Source organism: Augochlora pura, chromosome 10 (genome assembly GCF_028453695.1).
Source record: "Augochlora pura isolate Apur16 chromosome 10, APUR_v2.2.1, whole genome shotgun sequence".
Taxonomy (NCBI): Eukaryota; Metazoa; Arthropoda; class Insecta; order Hymenoptera; family Halictidae; genus Augochlora; species Augochlora pura.
In genome coordinates this window covers 16550156-16568778 of record NC_135781.1, presented here as the reverse complement: position 1 = coordinate 16568778, position 18623 = coordinate 16550156, and the positions used below count along the sequence as shown (strand labels likewise).

General features: G+C 36.9%; 1 protein-coding gene across 1 annotated transcript in view; it reads left to right on the top strand.

Moving 5' to 3' along the window:
• Nucleotides 1-18623, top strand: part of LOC144475690 (putative receptor-type tyrosine-protein phosphatase mosPTP-1) — a 784928-nt gene that overhangs the window by 717571 nt on the left and 48734 nt on the right. The window lies entirely within an intron of this gene.

Here is an 18623-nt window from a genome sequence, read left to right as displayed (position 1 = left end):
CTCAACAAACTTTGCGCCCGGGACGATGACGATGACAAAGACGCTCGCGCGTTACCTACCCCGTCGACCCCTCCCGCGGTCCCCACCGAGCCGCCGATGGTTACGAACCTGGCCGACCTGGATTCCCATGCGTATCGCGCCGGCAATTAACGCGTTACTCGGAGACGACCAGCCGATGGGATTACCTGGCTGCGAGAGATTTCGCCAGTGAATATTTCATGGGACAAAAAGTCGCCGCTTGAACTTCTTGAGCTGAGGAAGAAATTTCACGACTCATTCGCTCGCTGGAATACACGGATGTGACACTCAGGGATGGATAAACTGATATTGATAACGGAAGCGAATGTGCTTGATCAAAGTTGCATAGCTAAAGGCGAAGAATTATTTACTTTCACGTGCGCCTCTAGTAAACCGTTTCGAGACGCGTACAATCTGGGATTAAACAAATTGTGACAGTAACTGTTTCAAATTATTATAAATCAGTTATGACTAAAATGCTTATAAGAACCGAAATAATTTAACGATGATCAATATTATAACTACAGATTATAAAAACAGATTTTAACAAATAAAGGCTAAATTAAAAACAAAATTGTAAAGTCATGAGAAGAATTCGGTAATATTTTTATATCATGTACAACCTATTAAAATGATTAAAAAAGAAATAACATTGACATCTGACCTGCGATTTTTATAATTAACATAAACATCTTTGTGCACGAAAATCGATAGTCTGATCTGGTTTCAACCACGCGTACAATGGCCTTTTTATGAATTTCATATCTACTGTAACAAACCCGTATACATAGTTTCAGGATTTCCTTGTTATTAGAACAAAATTTAAATAAATTTCACGCGATACATTCACTTATTACGACAAATTCCCAATTCCAGAGAGTACTGCCTACCCTCGGTGCTCTCCGGTTCGTAACGTAGTCAACTTGCGCGTAAATATCGTGTTACTCACGGGCATCGGCCTAGTGATTGATATCATATTTCTCAATTAATCGACGCAGCACGCATGATACTGACGAGACTGTAAAAGAATAATGATGGAACGTTATATCATCTTCTAGCCGTGAAACCGTTGGAATTTCATCGCATCGCGGATCGTTGGAAGCGGAAAATTTAGTATTTTACATACGCGCATTGATTGATTTAAGAGTGTTGATACGTTAATAAATAGTTGACAAACACCATCGAAATGGATCATGGTGTGTCACATTTTAAATCGTTTCTCGAGAAATTCGTTTAGGCTCGAAATACACGTGCCAGGCTTATCAAATGGCCATATCAAAATATCATACTTTAACCTCTTCAGAGAAAAATTTTTATAGTAGGAAACAATCTATTTAATTATTACACTTAATTATTCTTTAAAGAATAATGTTTTACATCTGTTCTATCATTAATATCATTTATTAAGTATAATACAGCTATATGAGTATCATTATTTATTTAATCTTTAATTTATGTAAATTTATAAATGAGATAAACATTTCGATACAGAGGAAGCAAAAACTAAAAAAATAAAAATTTCGCCTTGGATGACGTTTTACGCATTACTTAAAATATTTAAGTTAACATTAATATGAGAAGTTATTTATCTATTTTATTAAAGTCAATGTAATCTTACAAAAAGGTATATCTTTTTTGGTATTATTTTAATTAAAAAAATAATTGCATTGGCAACGTCTCGAAATTGAAAATAAAAAAGTTGCAGGTTGAGTTATCTACCCTTCATTTGTTACTTTTTTTACATTTGGAAAAGATCTAAGACACTTGTCTTGCGAGAAATTTTGACTTTGGATGACCTTAGAACATGCTGCTATCAGGATCGGAGCCTGGCACATAAGTTTCGAGCCTTAATTTCCTGAATCTTGCATATTCAAACTGTACGATGTAAACTTTACATTACATTTTCAACAATCTGAAACATTACTATCGTCCCCTAATCCGTACTTTTACCGTTAAAAATATCCGTTTACCGGATAAATAACACAAATAACCGCGCGGCGGCGAGCTGTGTAAGCTGAATTAATTAGAAACGTGCGACAAAACAAGCGGCCAATCCAGCGGCGAACAGGATAAAAATCGCTTGGACGTTTGACAAGTGGCCAAATGCGGGCACAAATAGACTCAATCAGAAATCTCTGTAGCATTTGCGGAGGTTTGCGGGACCGAAACAAGGGCCAATAGCGGGAGCGGGGGTGGATCATTGGCTGAGCGGGCGACGCGAAATCGGTGCTATTAAATCCATAAACTCGGGTCCGTTGGCGAGTTGATTATGGTATTACGCGAGATAGGAACAATTATCTAGTTATCAAGACTTGCCCGCATTTGGGAATGATTGCACTGGCAGATGACAGGGCTAGTGTCAATAACTAATTTAAATACCGGCGATCGTCAGCTGCGCAATCAACGAGTACGTTGCGGGAGAGCGAGCACGAGGGCCGGATGAAAGGAGAAAGAAGAAAAACAAACGATTCCGGCCGCGAGTCGTTAAGCCGAACGCGATTATATACGTTCCGCGGATATTGCTTCCCGAAGACTCGCTTTTTTCCATCGGCATTTCCCATCCTGTTTTCCCGATACACGTGAGACCGGATGCGCCGTTTAAACGTCGTTTTCACGAGAACCGTCAACAACACCGCGCGATCGAGCAAAATATTGACGCGATGGAAATACTCTCGAATCGAAAAAATATCGCGATGGATCGGAGGGAAAAAGGAGGTACCGTGGATACTTTCTTTTTCACGCGAGTAATGAACTTAGAATTGCAACCGCGAGCTCGGAGGCAATTATTCTGTCGATTGATAGAAACTCGCTGCTATCAATCTGAAGGAACGTGGTATAGGATCCCGTGTTTTTCGTCTATTCCAACAAATCGGATTTAATAGCTTTTTATTTGCCGCGGTATCTCGATAAAAATACGAGATATCAAAAATCTTCAAGAGACTTCTGCCTGAAACTTATTTTTGTGCAACGTCGAAGTGGCGCAGTTAAATTGTTCAACTTGTATATTCGACGTGTGAGAAAACAAGTGGTACAACTAGACAAAGTGTATGCAAAACTAAATCGAAACTAGGAATAACATCTTTCGTTCGGCGCTTCGGCCTCGAAGAAATCGAGTTTGAGAACTCAACACAGAAATCAACTGATTTATGATTTACTGTTTCTACTTTTTGTAAAACTGGGACACGTGAACCTGATGAATACTCGAACCAAATGTTGTACCAAAAAATGTTATTCAATGTATAAACGTAGATACATTTCTCTGAAAGTTTCGAATGGTATTATTTTTGAGAATAAACAGATATACGTTTACTGCCTATAGTCTACTTCACTCATTCATTTTAACACCATACATGTTATGACTTGTCACTCGCACGAAAGCTAGTGACATGACAGCTGGGTTTTGTTTCGATGCTGCGCGAACACTTTTGCTGGACAGAGCTTGACACTTGAATATACAGTTATTGCAAACGGCTTTTTTATTCATTTTTTATTTAAGTGTGATTTCATAACCGCCCTGGATTAATCAACGCACGGAAAGGATAAAATTATTTTTCATTCCCTGTAAAAGTATTGAATTTGACATCGATGTTCCACATTTGGTATCATTTGTGCCCTTTTAATGTCAGTTTAATATTAAAAATTGTTTTTAATATTAGAGACATGAACATGCAATATAAGAATACATTACTTGTTGCTAGGATAATTAATTACTGTGCTCATTAAAGTGACATCCGAAATTTTCGATAAATTAAATAATTTCTCTTATCTATATCGCACTTTTTCAAACATTTAAATTATATATTTATTATAATTATTATAATTAAATATATATTATTAAATATATATTAAAGTGTGTATTTAAGTACGAATTCTTTCATAATTTAAATATATAAAGAACAGATAATATTTAACAAATTGAACAAAAAAATGAAAAGATAATTTCTTTCTATCGATTATTGAGTTTTCTCTAGTTTCTATGTGCCAGTCGCTGTACATTGATATATTGTAATTATTCTATTGTATGTCAATTTCTGCAAGCTGATCTAATTACTGTGCTCCAATTAGTCCGATCAGTTCTGGATAAATAAGCGTATAACAGAAATGTAAGAACGTTAAATATTCCCTATTTAATTATTTAGCGTCATTTGTTATACATATATGTTTTAATAATTACGATATTATTTGAAAAAGGAACGAATATACACATTTCATAGATCACAAAAGTAAGATTGTCACGTGATATTTGTCACGAGGGTAATCAGCACACAAGTCGGAAACGACATGAAAACGACATGAAAACTTGACTCAGTTATAGTACACAGTTATAGAAGCAAGGCGGGAAAATTGTTTAGGTTAAGGAATTACTTTAAATAAAAAAATATCTCCAAGCAGTCGATTATATCATTGTTTCTCCGTAATTTAGACAAGTTTTATGAATACAATAATTTATTCTTTTGTTTTGGAAAGCATCAATTTTATATTTTCTTCTATCTTTGTTTACAACGTATTGTTTGAAGTGTTCTAACAAAATCAAAGCAAAAACACATCAACCCTTATATTAGAAATTATAAAAATTAGTTTCCGCATTTTATATTAGGTTGGTGCATATGAAATGTCGAATGTATAAGTAAACATATAAAACTGTATATCTTTTTTCAAAAGCTGTTGATTTAATCAAAATATACCCCGTTTGCTTTACTACACCTTTTTCAACGAGATTTCAATACAGAAATGCCTGTCTTAAATAAATTTTGATCTTTAGAATTAATAAACTCTGATATGGAATATTTCAGACTGTCTTCATTTCTATACTATTTAGCCCGTAAAAACTGTCCTAAATGTTGAAAATAATGAAAGTCAGTTGGCGAAAGATCTATATTTTATAAAATTTTATATTTTACTTCATTTAATTTCGTAATTGTTTTGTACGACGTATGCGTAGTTTTTTGGCTAAACAGTACGTAAATGGAGACAGTCTGAAAAATTCCATACTATAGTTTATTGATCCGAAAAATCAGAATTTCTTGAAGACAGACATCTATGAATTAAACTCGCGTTGGGAAAAGTGTATTGAAATAAATGGGGCACATTTTGAATAAATCAATAGCTTTTGAAAAAAGATATGCAATTTTATATACTAACTTAAAAATCCGATATTTCATATTTACCAACCTAATAGTTCTGAAGTTAATGTTTTGATTCGGTAATGTTTTAATTTAGTAATGTCATTTTTAAATATAGATAAAATTATTGCAATTAAGGCACAGTAATTGGCACACTTATCCCACTAATTTATGAGAATGATATTCGAAAAGAAAATCGTACTTTCACTAACATATAACGACTAAAATAAATATTTTCCACTGCTGAACTTGTAGTAGATAGAATATTTGTTTCCGACTGTTATCGAAAGATTGTTATACTCGAATAATTCAAAAATTATCGATCAAGTCTTTGCTACAGTCTAATCGAATCCCGCAAGATTGACGTGACATCCTATCGCGAAGATCGATGAAGTCTGTCTGAGTCACGGGTAAACTCACTTGAAATGAGACGAGAAACCCTTGCCCGATAGCGAGCGACAAGTAATACGTCAACTGTGACAGCGCGCGTTCCTACTGACGGGCTCCAATGAATTTTTCCAAAAATGGGTCGCCAAAACAAAAAAAAAATTCACGATACTGTGCCCGAAGTAACGCCGTGAAATTTATGACGCGGTGTCGAACACGATGAATGTGTAAAGCAGCAAGTGACTACAGCAATATTCGTTGTGCCGAATTTTCAACTTGTCAATTTTTACAGCGTGCGCTTCGTTGAACGACAGTCGGTACATTAATTACACAATTTAAAAAACAATCAAAAAATAACGTCCAATCCGGAAGTAAATTAACACTGAACAACTCATTTAACGAAACAGTGCATACCTCATTTAACCGTAAATGGTGCAATCTACTCTTGAAAGTGCGTATAAATTGAAAAATCTCAAAAGAAATATTTAAGATAGATTTAAAACCAAATTTTTAAACTAAACACTTTATGAACAAGTGGCGTGTTTCGATAAGTATGTAAAAGTGAATTTGCAAACTTCGTTAAAATTGAAAGAATTTAAGATTCGCAATTTTAATCCACTAAAATTATAAAAGAAAAAATTTCCTGCTTGATTGATACAAAAGAAAAAATGAAATTACAGAAAATAAAGTCGTATGGTACATATAAAATTTTCAGGGCAAAAACACGATATTTACTGACCAGATCGAAATTGTCATTTTTCGCTGTATCATCGTGAATTCGAGGCATTCACAGATCGTTGTCAGATTGCATGCCCTAATCCTAACGTAGCAAATTGGTTGCCGGCTGCAGTATTCAGAATGCAATTGAATTAATTTCGAGAAATTAGTTAACAGGTAGGGATAAGCGAGGTGAAAGGACACGGGACCATAACCTCGAAAATTTGAATCAATGATGGGTAAATGGCAGGGAAGGCACCGGCCGGAAATGATATGTCACGTTGACGAGGAACGTCTTCAATCGCCGCAAATGCGACGGATTGGTTACACGACGCCTGGAATTCATGTACAACGAAAAGGCCCCACACTCGGCAACTAGAATCCGGCTGCGATAATCAGATAACAGTGACCATTGGGTTCATTAACAAGCAATTAACAGGCGAATATGTGCTTAACACTGTCAACAAGAGCAGCGTAAAGGGTGAATAACCGGGTAATACAGAGATAAATATACCCATAACAGGTAAATACAGAGAAATAGGAAAGAAACACGTGCAACAAGAAATGATCGAACGCTCGATAGAGATACTAGTTAGTCGAGGGAACGTTGCGATGTTTGTATTCACACCGACGTCGAGCTTAATTTATTGACCTAATTTTTTAAGGCATCGTTCAAACAAAATATCCGTATTTATCTTCTATATTTTCATAATAAATTTCTCGCGAGCTTGTTTAAAGCTTCCTTTGATCATCGCCGGCTAGCAAACTTCAATCACTCCTCTCAAATAGATACATCTTAAGAGAATAATTAATACTGCAGCTCGGCAAACGTTAGGCTACCTTTTGCGACTCGTTAACGAGACGCTGCGAAACTTTCTTCATCCTTTCGCTCAACGCGTAACATTTGGACGCGAATTCTTTTAATCAGATCACCGAGATCCGTTTCCGTCTAGTTTTAAACGGTCTACATTATATTTCTGAAACTGTAATAGACGCGTACACGAGACAAAGGCGCTAATTGAGTTCTCACACTGTACCACCTTCAGCGCACTCAGCTTCTAGCTTTCAACGTAGCGGACTGCCTTAACACAACAATTCGAAACATTACCCCGAATGTTTACAGACGTAGTAGTATCGAAATGTTCGAACAACAGTATCGCCATTATTTCCATTCGTGTCGATATTAGGATAGCGGGGCTGGTATTGTAGCCTAACTAACTGCTGTATTTTGATCCCATACCAGGGATATTTAATTTTATCTTTATGGAATGAGACATGTAATTCCGTTATTTGAAAATAAATAAAATAAAAGCATAATTAACTTAATATTCATCAAATAAGAGATATCAAATTCTTCTATTCAAAAATAAACGAAGAAAACGAATCAAAATATGTAATATAACTAACTCGATAAGTATAAAATTAATTAAGCCTAAAAATAAAACAGACATAATTGACAACTCCACTACCATAGTTATTCAAAAATGAAGTCGAAAGAAACAAAAGAAAATAATGTAATAGCTGATTACACTTTTAAAGATGACCTACTCCCGCGGATTTAGTTATTTCTTTACCGTTCGTCGTTTCCTTTCTCCATGAAACAATTGTATGGATTTGTGTAGCAGTTAAAGCGCATTAAATCCACCACTTCGAATTTTCTATTTTTGTCGCAAGATTCAAGGACTGTTGATTGTCGAGAAAAAGCTAATAATTGATTTCATCGACGAAAAGTCGCTTTCCAAGCGACGGTATAGCGCAGGATTAAACGAACCACCGTTCTATGTGGGTGAGCTGTAAACAATCCGCAGCTACAAACCTAGGCGGCCAGACCTAATTCGCGGAATGAATGGAATTGACTGCGATGTACGATAGGATTACGTTAGATAATGCGTCAACAATCGAGTGCAATCGTGGTTCTGTTACATGATCCCCACATTCGGAATCGCTACCCTAATTCGTGGATATTGTGCTAGGTGGCCGGACGGATGCGAAGAGGGATATAGGGGGATAAGTCCCAGGACAGTGTGCGGGACCTCCGGCTGGCTTAAACGAAACGCTGCCCTTATTGTCTGCCTTGCGCTTTCCAGTTGCCGGTCCTCGGGCCTGGACCTGCCTTTTCTCTGTCTCTCCTAGATCAATAGAGCGCCGACATAACATCTCCTACCACTTCGGCCCGGTCTGGACCAATACGTGCGCCGACTCTCGTTCCTGTTTTCGGAGGTCGTTCGCCCGTCCCCCCCACAAATATATGGCGTAACAGAGCCACCAATTAGCCATCGAGACAGCCGTGTCGACGTACACGCGAGCTCCGGGAGTTGGCGGCCGGGCTAAGTTAGAGTTGTCAGGCTAAGTACGGAATGCCGCGCGCAGAGGTCGATTTGACCCAAAAAGGCGGACACAATTATCTTAAAAACAACTTAATCTTTAAACTATTACAACTTTATTAACACGTTGAGCGCTGCGTCAGTCAAATATGAGTGACATCAATATCTGACCAATTTTGAAAATTCATTTTTATTACAATATATTTCAACAAACTGAATTTGATTAGAATATTTCGGATGGGGAAGAGTTCTAATGCCACCCCCTAAGAAAAATATCAACTTTCTAGTATCGCTTTAACCACTTGCCGTGCCATTTTCTTTAGAAGTTGTACGATTAGAATTTCTTCGATCGCACTAAATTCTTAGATGAAAAAGGAAATTTTATATTTATCGTGTGCTTATATCTATTTGAATGTTTAAATATTGGTAACGAGGGAATGAAATTTTATTCCCAGTTAATGGAACGGATGAATATTCATACTCAATAATAGCTTATTACTAGAAATCTCCATCACGAGTCAGACTCGTTAAAGTACGGCAAGGGGTTAATAAATTAAATTGCTTCAACTATGTGAGTATTTTAGTGGCTGATTGTCGGCGCTGAATGTTTTAACACTATGCCGTCCGACGACACTACAGCCGGCAATAACACAGTGGTGTAACGCGTATGGTACCGCTCAGTATGGCGTGGTTTTCTGTTGTTGTTTTGTTTAAGTAAAAATAAGTTACACACGTCAGCAAGTTTTTTGTTTTTATAAGTACTTGTCCCATCATGATGAGATCGACAGACTTTCCGATCAGCTAAAGCAACACCAGCTAATACTCATTTCCAAAACTAACAAACTAAAACGAAGAAACTGCCACGTACGTTCTAAAATAAAAAATTAAGGACAACAAATTTAATGTGCAAGTCTTTTGGAGTAGTGTTACATCTTCGAGATTGTTTTCGTTCATATCATCTAAAAGAGAAATACTGAGTAATTACCAAAGAAAATTTAAATGAAGAAATATATAAATCAAACAAATTTGACATTTATTTACACATGTACATTTTCGAAATTTCATGAAAATAGAGAGATAGGATTGAAAACTCATGAGAACTAACGATGAGATTAGTAAAACTTGACAATTTATAATCTGCCGATAGCTTTAAGAACGGCCGGCGACAAGCGAAGAAAGTACGACACGTGCGGACGGCAAAGTGTTAACACGGTAATTTCGCACCGACATTCACAAAATGTCGACATTTTTTGACACTATCTGTGGAAATGGTATGGTCTATATAAAAACAACGTAACTTGTTCAAAATCATATATTTCTCAGTAATGATTATACCGTCGTTGGTTAAAATTATCTCTGTTTGGTAAAAATTAAACTTTAATTTATTTAGAATTGAAAGAAGAAACAATTACTTTCTGTAATACGAATTTTCGTCATTTGGCTATTGATAATTGTTTGCGAAATAACAAGTTTTCGTCATGCGGACGAATATGTGTTAACATTAATTGAAATTTAATGAATCATAAACCATTTTAAAGTTTTTAATTCGTACTTTTTAAGCTTTTATCGAGTATAAAAAAGTATATTGATTTGAAAGGACATCTTGGTATTAATTAAACACTACAAGCTGGAAATATTTCTTTTTTACATCCGAATTGAATATTTATGAAATAAATATGCATATAATTATAAACATTTAGCGAATATAAATTTTGTACGACTTTGATAAAACATTATTTAATACCGAAGAAAGGGGTTTTAATATGTAAGATATAAAGCGAGGAAAAAATATAATAAATAAACAAATAAATAAATATATAAATAATAAACATTAACTTTAGTATAATTAGTAACATTGCAATCCTTTTATGTTTCATTTCGTAAAGACGAGCCTGTGCAACGTAAATTTATTTTGAGCATCTTTATATGAAGATAATTAATAATAGCACTTGACACCAACACAATATATATTAACAATAGAAATACTTCATATTTGCATTTCCTTTTGTATAACTTGTGCTAACATATCAGAATGTTACACTAATCACAAGAATAGTAGTTATAGTCATGGTGTAATTTTTATTAAAAATGTATATAAAATCACGTTTTGCAGTTGGTACTGTAATGATATTCCCTGTGAAAATAAATAAAAATACAGATATTCGCCGTAGATTAACATCATTTTTATGTACGAGGCGTTCGCGTGGAAAGGGAGGGCGCTAAGCGTAGGACCGGAGGGGCAGAAGGCGGGAAAGTCAATGAAGAGACGAGAAAAGGTGAAAGGAAGGATATGGAGGAGCTAATTTTGGAATTGGGGGAGAAATTAACAACAAGTATCGCAGAGATGAAAAGGGGCGCATGGAGAGAGAGAGAGAGAGAGAGAGAGAGAGAGAGAGAGAAACAATGAAGCAAATATTGGGGAACGAAATGAGTAACTTAAGAAAAGAATTCGAGAGGAAAGATAAAGAATGGAAAATCGAAAAGAGGAGGCTGGAGACAAGAATCGAAAAACTAGAGAAAAAGGGGGTGTAGGAAGAGAACAAAGAAGGTTTTGGGAAACACAAAAAGACGAAAGAATGCTAAAGAAAGTCGAGGAAGCAGTAAGGAAATTGACGGAGGACAAATGGAAGAAAGAAGCACAGAAAGTTTTATGTACGTATAAAATGTAAATAAACTATAAAATATGCTCGAATGTCAAGTTCCACAATTTCTTTTTTAACTTACGTCTTGGCAAAGCGTCCTTGTAAACATGAACTACACTCGAAGCAAAGCTTAAACTAAAATGGAACTTAAAACTAAACTATAAATATAATAAACCTATATTATATTTAATTCGAACAGAACTTTTAATATTTCACGTATATATGTATACACAGTGAACACGATTATTATAACACGAATGCTGCGACGTTTCAACTTTAATTATTTTTAAATCTGGTATCCGAGCGAGTCCAGAAAAAATCATGACACTGACATAATCACAAATCCTTCTTAAATACAATAACAGCAATACAAGTTCTTAGACAAACTTGTAAATATAACAAAATAAAGTAGATTATTGTCTACTTCGAAGTTTAAAAACATCGCAAATATACATATTAAAAACGCAACGTTTGCATTATACTATACTATAAACCTATTTTAAAAACTCCTGTAAACAACAGTCGGTAAAACCTTCAAACATTAAAAAATCGATGGCAAATGAAAGTTGTTTTCATGAGTATTCCAGAAAATGTTTAAATCTTCAACGCACGACACTGCAGCTCTACAGTGATAAAAAAAAGTTATACGTTAAACAAACAACTTTTCGATTATGCAAGATTTTTGAAATTCGAATTGGGCCGTCTTTTCGAGTGAAGTCAACCACTGTAGGCCGCGAAGATTGAAGGATTCTGCGACTCGTCGCCGTCGCTAATTTCCACTGCGTCGCAGTCACCGCGAGTCAGTAATCACGCTAAGTTACGAAGAAGTGGAACGACCACGCCGGTACCGCTGGGATCTCGTGGAACGTCTCGGCCTCGAGTTTTTATTTCCCTTTGGAGATGATAAGGGATGAAGGAAATTTCTGTCGCTGTCGCGCAGCGCCGATACCCATGGCTCCGCTGCCCTGGGACAGGACAGCGACGGCGGCAGGACCTGCCCTTGATAGCCGGGGGATTCGCAATCACTTGGTCAAGATTGAAAGAATAGTTTTATAGGACACTATTTATAAAATCTGAATTGCAAAGTGGGGGAAGAAAAACTGGGCCGATTAACTTCTCGGGGAAGTAGTTTTCACTGCCTCCTTTCTTCTTCTACGCGCATAAGGGGATGGAGTTAATCCATTTAGAGGTAAATACTGAGCTCGACTGCCAACACTCAAATATTCTATTAATTCGAAGAAGTTGAAAAAGTTTAGCGGTTGAGGCCTCTATTACAGTGAACTCTTTTATCATGCAATAATTAATATGGAAAACGGTATTTTCCTTTTTATTACAATTTTATATCAATGTTCCTTGAATAATATATGCTGCTCATTAAAAGTGTAATATCGGACTTCGTTATTTGAAAAGAGAACCCACAATATCATCGATTACACATTAGTAAATCTGTATGGAAAATATCTGCGACTCCATACAGTGTATGTAATTGATTGCTTTGCGAAATATTTGCAGTGAACGAATATTGAAAGTAAATTAAATATAACGTTTTCGCTAGCCCCTTTTTTACACTTGTAATGACATTTTCTTACATAATTCACTGCTAAATATGAATATTATCAATATCTTTCAATTTAGGGATGAAAGTTAACGAAGACGTACGAGAAACGAAAACTATATCGATCTGTAGAGGAAATTAAAAACATCAAAGTACTAATTTGAATCCTGAGAAATTAATTAAAAGAAGAAAACTTTTCTTTCGACTTTTTTCCGTAGCCAGAGGAGGCAATGAAAAAGCGAGTGAAGGCGGAATTCCCAACGGTGTTTTTATTGCACGAATATACTTTTTACGATTCCGAAGGCATTGAATCGTTTCGCTACCCTTTCGCCTCTACGCAGGCCTAATTTCGCCAAACGAGGATGACGATTCAACAAAATGGAGGAGCCCGATTGAATTATCGTCGCGGTTCCGAAAGTAATCGGTGTTTCGTAATTTCATCGCGTGGGCGTAAAAGTGGACCAGCGGCCACCATAAACGCGGGCTCAGCAGGATCGTAATAACTTAACGCAGATTTAGCGTCGGTAAAAAAAGCACGATTCGCATTTATTACCTCGCTAAATTGCCCGGCGGAGTAGCTGGCCGGGATCGCGCGAAAGACTTATCGCTGGCCGCGCACGCTCGTAATGCCTGACCCACCACAATGTCTTCAGCCGCGTGTTAATAATACCGGTTGTTTCGTTAATTGACTGCCATGGCACGGTGAATGATGACACCAATTAAACGCAGGAACAAATCGAACGACAGGGGAGATAACGGATTGTGATTCTTATATTTTGTAGAAAAATGTATTGACTAGAACTGCGTCTGAGATAAGCTCGATAATAATCGTTTTTAAATAATAAATTTCAAAATCGCTTGTTACATTATATTCGTTAAGTTATTTATTAATGCTTTAAAGCAGATGGTTTATTTAGCGAGTACGAGATTATTATATTTATATTTGGCTGGATCTTACGGAATTATGCCATTTGATGAAAAAATAACCTATGTATAATCTGAAATTGATCGAACGACAGTACTCGTCCGCTATTAAGAAAAGTCGCAATTAAAAAATGTTCAAATACAATGTGGCACGTCTTCTCATTGTCCGATCAATTTCAGATTTTGCATAAGTTATTTTTTCATCTAATAACATAATCTTAGGGCGCCTCAGAAAAAATATTGCAAACAAATTTTTACCAAGTATAACTAAGGTTTACCCTAATTTAAATATGTTAGACATTGCTTACATTATGTGAACATAAATGATTGGATGGATTCTGAACGAGATTTATATAGTGTTCAAACAATTTTTAAAAAAATTTTTAACTGTTAGTTTGCAATTGAGATACAAGCTATTATAAAAACTGACGGTAAATAAGGTGTTAAACCGAAAATTGAAATTATTAAAGGAAGAAATATTTGTTTCATTTTAGTACTACAGCAATTAATGCAGGAAATCTTTATCTTGCAAATGAATCTATATTTTCTGTACACACTGTATGCTACACCCGGATCATAAATTACCAAGTCTTTGAATTATTTGTCTACTTTGGACGCAGTATTGCAGAAACGATACGAACGTAGGCGATTAAACGATTAGCGTTTTATTAATGCGATAAAAAAAATTGAACAACCTGTAACGTTACAAACGTTACAAACATTACGCGGCCTTTACATCGGAATTACAAAATTTTCGCTGCAATTAATTACGTGGCCGACGCTTTTATCCTTTATCAACTTTACTCTCGTGCGTAACGTTCATGACCGCTAACACAACTTCATTTAAACTACGCCACCCTTTATCTTTTAAGCCTTTGTGCACTGAATATTCATGCTATTAAGGAAATAAAAGGTCGGTCGAGTCGCAAGCGAGACTTTTACCTTTAAAGACGAGAATATGTGTAAAATATATTAAGCACGGAAAACACATACAATAATCATTATCTGCTTGAAGGAGAAAACAAATTGTCGTAGCAAACGAACCACCGGAGTAATTCATAAACCAATTAATTCAAAACATTATCGTATCTCTTGTATCTGTTGTACACATTTTTTACCGTTCTTTGCGCGTGAGCGAATTTTTCAAATTATCGCCGACACGGCTGCAAGAATGCCAGGAATACCACTGGAATGCCGAAATCGGTGGAATGTTTAATGTACGCACCGGTAAATTATTGATGCCCGGCCTGGAGGTGTTAATTGCGCGGCGAAGATAACAAAGGACTGCCTGGTAAAAATTAACAGCCGCGAACGGAAGTTAACGGCCGCGTAATTAATATCCGCGCGAGACGCTGAAACGGAACATTGTCCGGAGGCTTCTGAATAATAGCGCAGCGGAGGGACATCGGGATAAAGCCGGGCAGTGGTTTCTGTAACCGGAAAAATTGCCCGGACTTTCTCGCGGCCGTTACACGGTAAAGTAAGCTGGCCGCGCTTTTGAAAGTTTGCTCGCCGGTCAAATTAACTGGCGGAAGATAATCGTAAAGTTCACGTGTTCCAACGCTAGTCAACCCCGTCCACGATCTTAATTCAACAGTTGTTGTTTCGGCTGCGCAACGCAACGCAACGCAACGCAACGCAATGCGACGCGTCGACTTTGGGAGAAGGCGGTTTTAAAGTCGCGGCGCGGCGGCTGTCAATCTCATTAATTACTGTTGCAAACTCGAAATTGCCGGTGACGTAACTTTTTCTATCAAACTCTATTGGAAAGAAGGCCGTACGTTCGAACAACGCGCGTCTAACCGTTCGATGGAACCGGACGTTTCTGGAGGTAATTAATTCCCATGACACGATCAGGCTCCGACGCGGGCTTTGTCGCGTCGAATTGATATCGGCAACGGGCACTCGACGATTTTCTGCTGCAGAATCGGAGGGATCGTATGGACCTCGTCGGCGTGATCGCCGTCGACGCGATTCGTTCGAGCAATTTGCACCCGGCTAGTCCTCGACTCGCCGCATAATCGCTGTCGCGCGCAGTTACCCGGACGACTGTTCCGAGTTTCAGTAGCGTTGCACCGGGCATTAATTACCCAAAGACTTTCGTTCGCGTTCGAATGGTTTATTTTCGTCGGCCGGCCATCCTTTAGCCGAGTGGCCATTAAAGAGCCACCGGAAGTTCTGGCGAGCCTCGTCGCCGGGTGACGCTATGCCGCGCATTAAACGACGCGAAATTATTTCGGAGATAATTCCCCCGTTCCACGGCCGGCTGGGTGCGAGGAATTCGCGAAGTTTCGCTGCGAATATTGCCGCATGATAAAGCGTAGTTACTCCTCGGGCCGCGCTGATTATTCGGGGCTGAGTGGTACCCTCGGCTGAGACGACCTTCTTCGTTGCTCGTCGGTTGATACGGAGAAACGCGAAACAGATTCTACTTTGCGAGGAAATATCCGGCTCTCGCGGAACAAGTTGTGGGGATTTGGCATGTGGTGTACAGATACCGAGGCTAAAATTTGCAATTAATTTATGTAATCCTGTGAGAAGTTTTATATTATAAAAATCAAGATACGCGGCATAAGAATACTGAAACGTAATATAATTTCAACCGGTATTGTGATAATAATAATCATTTAGCTATTCGCTACTATATCTCATTCCCGCAAATACAAAAAAATACAAAACTCAAACTGTATTACGACTTTATTTAATCGATATTATATTGTAAGTGTACTAGACTTTATCAAGATCATATGTGAGTATTACGTAATGGTTTGTAACGATTTCTTTTGCGAACACGTAGGTATAAAAATATGACTGGGACACGTTGGGCATTCAATTCCTTGTTTTATTTTTGGACAGCCCAGTTACATTTTTCGGAATGTCGGGAATCGCCGGTTTGATTCTCGAGTGAAACTGAGGTGCTAAGGAGGGTAGTCCGGTCGTAGCGGGGGAGGGGGGGGGGGAAGAGAAGGGTCCCAGAACCGATCGGAGTTTGCTAGTTGAGAACTCGTTATGACGGTAATTGTATCTGGTAGTTTTAATAGTAATTATTATAATTGTAATGATAATTGTAGTGTAATGCGAATTATAATAATATGAATAATAACAGTAGTAATAAGAATAATAATATTAATAATAACAATAATAACAATAATAACAATAACAATAATAATAACAGTGGTAATAAAAATAATCATAAAGAAGGATATTGTAATAACAATCTCAACGAAGGAATAGTAACGAAAGAATGTGTAATGACAATCTCAATCGTAAGGGCGGAATACGTCGAATAAATAACAGTGAGATTAATATTATGTGCAATTTTTGTTGCTTCGCGTTCTATTTTATAAAAATATTGTACGACTTTAATTTCTTCTTAACGCTCTAATTTATAAACCGCAGAACGGAATAAAACGTAATTTTCGCGAGAGAGCCAGTGAAACACTAAATGGTAAAGCGATGTTTGAGGCTGCTGATGAAATAGACGCGCAAACCGGGTAACAAAAACTAAATATAAAACCGCGTTTAAAAATGATCTCTAATTTATTTCCGACAATACGCAGTTATGAAAGTTGACATCGAATGCAAAACGCGAATCCATTATGCGGACGGCGCAGCAACGGTAAGGTACCAATTAAATCCCCATTGCGAGCGGATTAAACGTTTTGAAAATAACATTATATGTATAATTAGAATTTGTCGAGTGAAACTTCTTTAGAGATTTAACAACTCTCGACGGAGTTTAATTCCGTGAGGAAGAATATAAGTTAGCTTGCGCGACAAGTAAAACAGTTTTTTCCGAGAGCCTTCATTCCAGAGACTGTATCGTCTTTACGGTTTGTTGATTTACTGCCATCGTTTCTTTATCCCATGAAATTAAATTCACGCTGAATAAGGAAAAGTCTTATAAATATCGAGCGGCATTAAAGGGATAATAATAAAGAAATCGTCGGCGTTGCGTGAAAGCAACCGCTTTCAAGAAACTTTGTAAGCGAACGTGAAAGGGCGCAGCATCGCCGACGAATTATTTTAACGGACTGTGGAAAACTCATTTAACAGAAATCATCTTAATTTATAAAACCGAATGCTCTAATAATACGAGCATACAATCTTATAATTAGATACCATCGGGAACATTACAAGCAACTGTAATACTAGTTAAAGTCATGGAACTGTTTACCGGTAAAAGGAAAGACGTGTTAAAAATTGAAAACTCGAATCTTTCACCATAAAAAAAAGAATTAAATTTCATTCTACCTTGTTATTGCGAAATTCGTTTGTACAAAATGCACGTGAAATAATACGGGCGTGGCATTATAAATGAATCAAATTGTTATTAATTATCCAAGAGTTACGGAGAGTTTGACAAAAATATGTGACGCTGGTACGGGGAGAATAATGGAAATGCGTTTCAGCATGCTCGTTCGATTCACAATATTTATTTTACTACGTCCAATGAAAAACAGCCACATTCAACAATTACGTCGTATACATTCCCGCCTAATAAAAATGGAATTGCTCAATGGTAGTTACTGTCGATTGTTTCCAGATATTTCCACGGCCCTCGGCCGCACCGATTCGTGATTGTTTACTTTAACTTGAACGATAGAAATAAAGTGATTGCTCCGGATATTAGAACAAAAAACCTATGGAGCAATTTTTTAAAATTATATGACAGAAATCGCTTTCGCAAAAACACACAAATCCTTCGTTCAACCCCGTACAAACGCCCTTGGAAAATCGCTGAAATACTGATTTCGAATTACGTTTTTCTATCTAGTTTCGGAATTTGTACTCCATTATATGATTACGCGCGTCGAGGACGATTGTTACCCCGAAAAATGTGACGGACGTGATGAACAAGTGTCGAGAAAAAATCAATTACCTGTCTATTGTTCGACAAAAACCCTGAAAATTTCATTTCAACGAAAATCGT